Source organism: Lolium perenne, chromosome 2, assembly GCF_019359855.2.
Source record: "Lolium perenne isolate Kyuss_39 chromosome 2, Kyuss_2.0, whole genome shotgun sequence".
Classification (NCBI taxonomy): Eukaryota; Viridiplantae; Streptophyta; class Magnoliopsida; order Poales; family Poaceae; genus Lolium; species Lolium perenne.
Genome location: NC_067245.2, coordinates 67,121,681 through 67,127,193, shown reverse-complemented (window position 1 = coordinate 67,127,193; position 5,513 = coordinate 67,121,681). Strand labels below are relative to the sequence as shown.

The following is a 5,513-nucleotide window of genomic DNA, read 5'->3' as shown; positions in this document are numbered from 1 at the left end:
AACCTAAAGTTTCATGAGTTGACTAATACAACACTATGGCCGAGATGAGGGTCATCACACCATTGAGGGTATGAAAAAGAGGTATTGGAGTGGATCATACTTGCTTGGGCTAAGCATGTATTATGACAACATAAGATGAAACTATACTTTCAGATTTGTGGTGCTATCTAACCCAATCAACAGATAGGGATGAGAATTGACCAACACCAACACCATTTAGGGAATTAGGCATACTCATCACAATTTGAGAATGCACCAAGGTCATGGTATTGATACTTCTACACTAGAAGGTGGTGTAGTATGAATCTTGTCCCGAGGTGGAACATGATCAAGCTAAATATAGAAAACAAGTTGGGTAGCAATGGACATGATACCATACACCCAACCAATTACCAAGACCTTGACAAGATAAAACTACTAGAGGTACCATGCTTGCATCCAAGCATAGATGACAACAACATGGAGATCATCACACATAGAACCATGATGCTATTGATAGCACAAGATGACATCCAAAGAGACATCATATCAGAGATCAAAAGATGGCTTGCCTTGGCTTATTTGTCCCTGTACTTCTTCAACTCTATCAATATAAGAATCCCAACAATATAAATAAAATCCATGTCCAATTCCACTTCTTCTTCTTCCCCGGAATTGCTCGCGTCTATCACCCGAAAATATAAAAAGGAACACAATCAATCACATTGCACCAACAAAACAAACATACAACAACCATAATTTAACCATTCAATAAAGAGCTACCATACAAAGGACTTATAGATACCACAAACAACTTAAAGAAAACCCATGTTATTTACCTAGTAAAGGTATGAGAGTATCACAACTTAGCAATTGCCTCTCTCTGTTATCACCATGGTATAACCCAAACATCCCCTGGTAGATAACATCAAAAAGAGGACAAGGGCATTAGTTTGACATCAAATACATTCACAAAACATTTTCAAGCATTTTTGGAAAAGTAGAAAACAGTTTTCCTAACTTAGTTGGCTCACACAACACAACACCCAAAATAGGAAACAACCATATTCCCCATCATTTGAAAACTTAAGCAAGACAATAGGGCTAATATTAAGTTGCAGAGGTTTTGTTTTGCAAGCATAAAACAAAGGTTGTCCATTTCTAATAAAAAGAGTTGGTCAAGGGTTTTAAATAAACCAACAAGTTTTGGTCCAACAATGCATGTCACACATATACCTTACTAACAGTAACGAATATGCATGAACAGAGACTAATAATATTTTTCCTAGATGGCCAGTACTAATACAAGACTAACCCAGTTGGAATCACCCAAAAATATTAAACCTACAATTTTAGGAATTTCTTTGAATCTGACTGTACAGAAAACAAGATCTGTAAGCCATAAATCGTAGAAAAATCCAAAAAATATGAGACCACTGGCATTTGAAAGATATTTAAACATAGATTCACACACAATTGGATTTGGGTTCAAATTATTTCTGAAACTCTCACAAATAGATTGACAAGATTACTGCATGTCTATACCATTTGCTTTACCTCTGGAGTTACAGAACAGATAAATGTTTGAAACTTGTTTGAGAAGATTAAGAAAACATTCAGTAGTCCTATAGAACTAGAATCACTCAATTTGGTTCAAATATGGATTTTTGGTGATTTAAAAGCTAACAGCCATATCTGCAGAACACACAGAACAAGTTTAATTCACCACAAATCGTACACGGCTCATAAAAATATGAGGTCAGCTGCATCGGAAAGGTATTGAAAAGCTGGTTCTTACCCAATTTGTTTCATTCAAAAATTTGTTCCCAAGCTCCTGGTTTAATTCGACAAAGCCAGATCTGTCCAGATCTTGATCTGTGAACCATTTCAGTTTCAGGAGGTCAATCGAAGTGAAACCACCTCCAAAATGAAGGTATTGAAGAGGGCTTTCGCCCGCAGTTGAGTTTTCTCAAAAAGGTTTTGTAAAACGGAACAAATCTAACAAACAGTGAATCTGCATGTTTCCAGAACTTTATTTACCAGGGAGAATCTGTAGCGAATTTGAGGATGAGACCAACGCCAAGTTGTAGATCTTTTGAATACCTATCCGCGGAACTTTGAATCACTCGATTTGGATCTGCACACGAGATTTGGTGGATTTTACAAGTTCGTACCAGAATCTGAAACAGCAAGATAGCAGAAATTACTGCAGGGATTTGGACGAACTTTGCTCAAGAACTTCAGATCTGAGGATTGCTCAAGCTTCTCCATGCTTGGACCAACATGCACCTGCATCAAGATCCAATCTTAGCAATGGAGGAAGAGGAAGAGGAGAGAAAACCCTCTAGGGTTGGGGAGAAGAAGGAGAGGGAGGCTCTCATGGTGAGGAGGAGCTTGAGGGAGGAGGGGACTTCATCTTGGAGCTCTTTCCATGGCCATGGCCGGCCATGAAGCCTTGGGGGAGCAATATTTCGTGGGGAGGGGAGGAGGAGGGTGTGTGGGAGTGAAGAAAGGAGTGGGAAGTGAAAAGAAATGAGGCAAAGGAGGAGGGAGTGGCCGGCCAAGCTCTTTAAATAGAGGGAGGATGGTGGCTGCCTCCTTTTTTTGATTGGCTAAGGTGGGTGGCTGCCAATTTAGTGATTGGGTTAGGTGGGAGGCAAGTCTTGTAGAGGAAGAAAAATGGAGAGGCATGGCTGGCCGAAATTGCCATGCATACACATTTTGGCCGGCTCCATTCTTGCCAAACACAAGTGAACAATGTGAGAGATATAGAGATGGAGGAAGATTGTGATGGTAAAATATACCATGATGGTATTTGTTGCATGATGGCTTTGTGCCAAGAAGATAATGGTGATGGTGATGTACAAGGTTTCATGTGCATGTCATCTTGGAGATGACCTCCACAAGATTTTAGACTTGAACAACTCAACACAAGATGAAAAAGAGAGAGGGATGATGTGACCTCATGCAATATTGCATGGGGGTGGTCGGCTCATCTCTTGAGCCAAGTCCTCATATGAAAGAGTGGTAGGATAATAAGCATGGCAAGCTTGTAACAAGGTTGACAAAGAAAGTCAATGTGAGAGGAAGGTGGTGGTGGTGAAGGTGGTATGCCATAGAGGAATGGGTTGTGGTAGATGAACACAAGGTGTGCAAGAGTTGTCATTTGAGAAGGATTTATTTCAAAGGTATATGGAACACCTCAATTGTGTAGGGACAATTGAGAATGAACTCAAGTGGAATGGAATTTTGAAAATGTTGAGAGGAAACTAGTTGGAACATGGAAGTTCAAAATATTCTACTTACTTTCTCAAGTAAGGTAGAGTTTTTTTCAAAGGTAAAAATAAGCAAGAGGAAAACAAGAAATGGTATAGGTACCATAAACAAGCTTTTTGTTAAAACAAAGCAAAATAGAAATAATGTTTTATAAATCAATACTTGGTAGAAATGGGATGAAAAACAAAACCCATTTCAGTTCCTTGTTTTCTTTAAAGAGAAATCTTGGAAAGTTTTAATAAATCTAGAAGTAGTTTTGTGATCAAAACTAGAGAAGGAAAACTGTAGGATTTTTGAGGAGGGAAACTAATTTAGGGAGGAGTGTTCTCAAGGGTAGATGGTGGCTACAAAATGTATCCATCATTCCCACTCTTGGTTTTGTGAAGATTAAACTTGAATAAAAACAAGAGGTAAAAGTGAAGGAAGTGATCTAGAGTAGAATCATTGGATAGGGTATAAGATCAAGTTGAATATATGTGATGCAAGGGTAGAATGAGACATGCAGGATGTGGAAATTGTAGAGGGAGATGCACAGATGAGATCCATGCATTGAGATCACCAAGTTGTGAATTAAGGATGATTGAGCTATCTTGTACCACAAAGAGAAAAATCAAGATGGCACACCCATGTTGTCATCAGGAGAGAGGTTTGATGTAGTAAGAAGGAAAACGATTCTTCCTAAGCCACACATGTGTTTTATTTGGTGAGTTGCTCGTTTAACCACTAGGGGTGTCGTTCTATGAGGTAGCTCAAGACAAAATTCAACAAGCAAATCAAGACAATTCATCTACCAACAGATCAAGGCAATTCATTATAGCAAACAGATCAAGGCAATTCACCTTAATTAGTCTATAGAAAAAGTTTTTGTTCCCCCTGATTTTTTAAATAAGGACAACTAATCAAGGTTGAAAAGTTGGGGTGTTACACATAGCACCAATGTTTTATCCCTAGTGGCAACAGCACATCCATAGCCTTAGAGGTTCTTGTCACTCCTCCAGATTCACGGAGACATGAACCCACTATCGAGCATAAATACTCCCTCTTGGAGTTACTAGCATCAACTTGGCCAGAGCATCTACTAATAACGGAGAGCATGCAAGATCATAAACAACACATAGACATGAATTGGTAATCAACATAACATAGTATTCTCTATTCATCGGATCCCAACAAACGCAACATATAGAATTACAGGTAGATGATCTTGATCATGTTCGGTAGCTCACAAGACCCGACAATTAAGCACAATGAGGAGAAGACAACCATCTAGCTACTGCTATGGACCCATAGTCCAGGGGTAGACTACTCACTCATCACTCCGGAGGCGACCATGGCGGCGTAGAGTCCTCCGGGAGATGATTCCCCTCTCCCGGCAGGTGCGGAGGCGATCTCTGAATCCCCGAGATGGGATTGGCGGCGGCGGCGTCTCGGAAGGTTTTCCGTATCGTGGCTCTCGGTCTTTGGGGGTTTCGCGACGGAGGCTTTAAGTAGGCGGAAGGGCAGGTCAAGAGGCGGCACGAGGGCCCACACTACAGGCCGGCGCGGCCAGGCTTGGGCCGCGCCGCCCGTAGTCCGCCACCTCGTGGCCCCACTTCGTCTCCTCTTCGGTCTTCTGAAGCTTCGTGGCAAAATAGGACCCCGGGCGTTGATTTCGTCCAATTCCGAGAATATTTCGTTACTAGGATTTCTGAAACCAAAAACAGAAAACAAGAATCGGCACTTCGGCATCTTGTTAATAGGTTAGTTCCAGAAAATGCACGAATATGACATAAAGTGTGCATAAAACATGTAGATATCATCAATAATGTGGCATGGAACATAAGAAATTATCGATACGTTGGAGACGTATCAATGCTCAGGGCGGGCGCTGATGGCGAGGCGAGGGCGAGGTCAGCGGGGCGAGGTCATGCTCTGGCGTGCCCGTGGGCGTGTCCGTGCACACGCTGGCGTCCCTGGGTGGCATGGGCACGTCCTGGTGAAAGAACATGTCCATTACCCCATGTGTGGTTTTGGTAATTGATGACAATCCCTATGGACTAATGGTTGCATTGAGAATCAATCTTAGGTCAAGTCCATAGCCATGTGTTGGACTCAAGGTTGTAAGATGGAGAAGACAGAGTACAATGATGAAGATGGTGTCGAAGAGAGACGAAGACGGCGTAGAAGATGAAGAGACGAAGACGGCGTAGAAGATGAAGAGAGAAGACGGCGTTGAAGATGGATGAAGACGGTGGCGTGCGTACAAGATGGAAGAAGAC

The 5,513-nt window shown here is 41.6% G+C and overlaps 1 long non-coding RNA gene across 1 annotated transcript; it reads right to left on the bottom strand.

Moving 5' to 3' along the window:
* Positions 1–556: 556 nt before the first annotated feature.
* On the bottom strand, positions 557–2,496 carry LOC127332851 (uncharacterized). The gene is made up of 5 exons (XR_007870724.2): positions 2,206–2,496; positions 2,020–2,116; positions 1,778–1,854; positions 819–894; positions 557–664 (listed from the first exon to the last, which is right to left on the bottom strand). It is a non-coding gene; the product is annotated as an uncharacterized lncRNA (long non-coding RNA).
* Between the last annotated feature and the right edge of the window lie 3,017 nt (positions 2,497–5,513).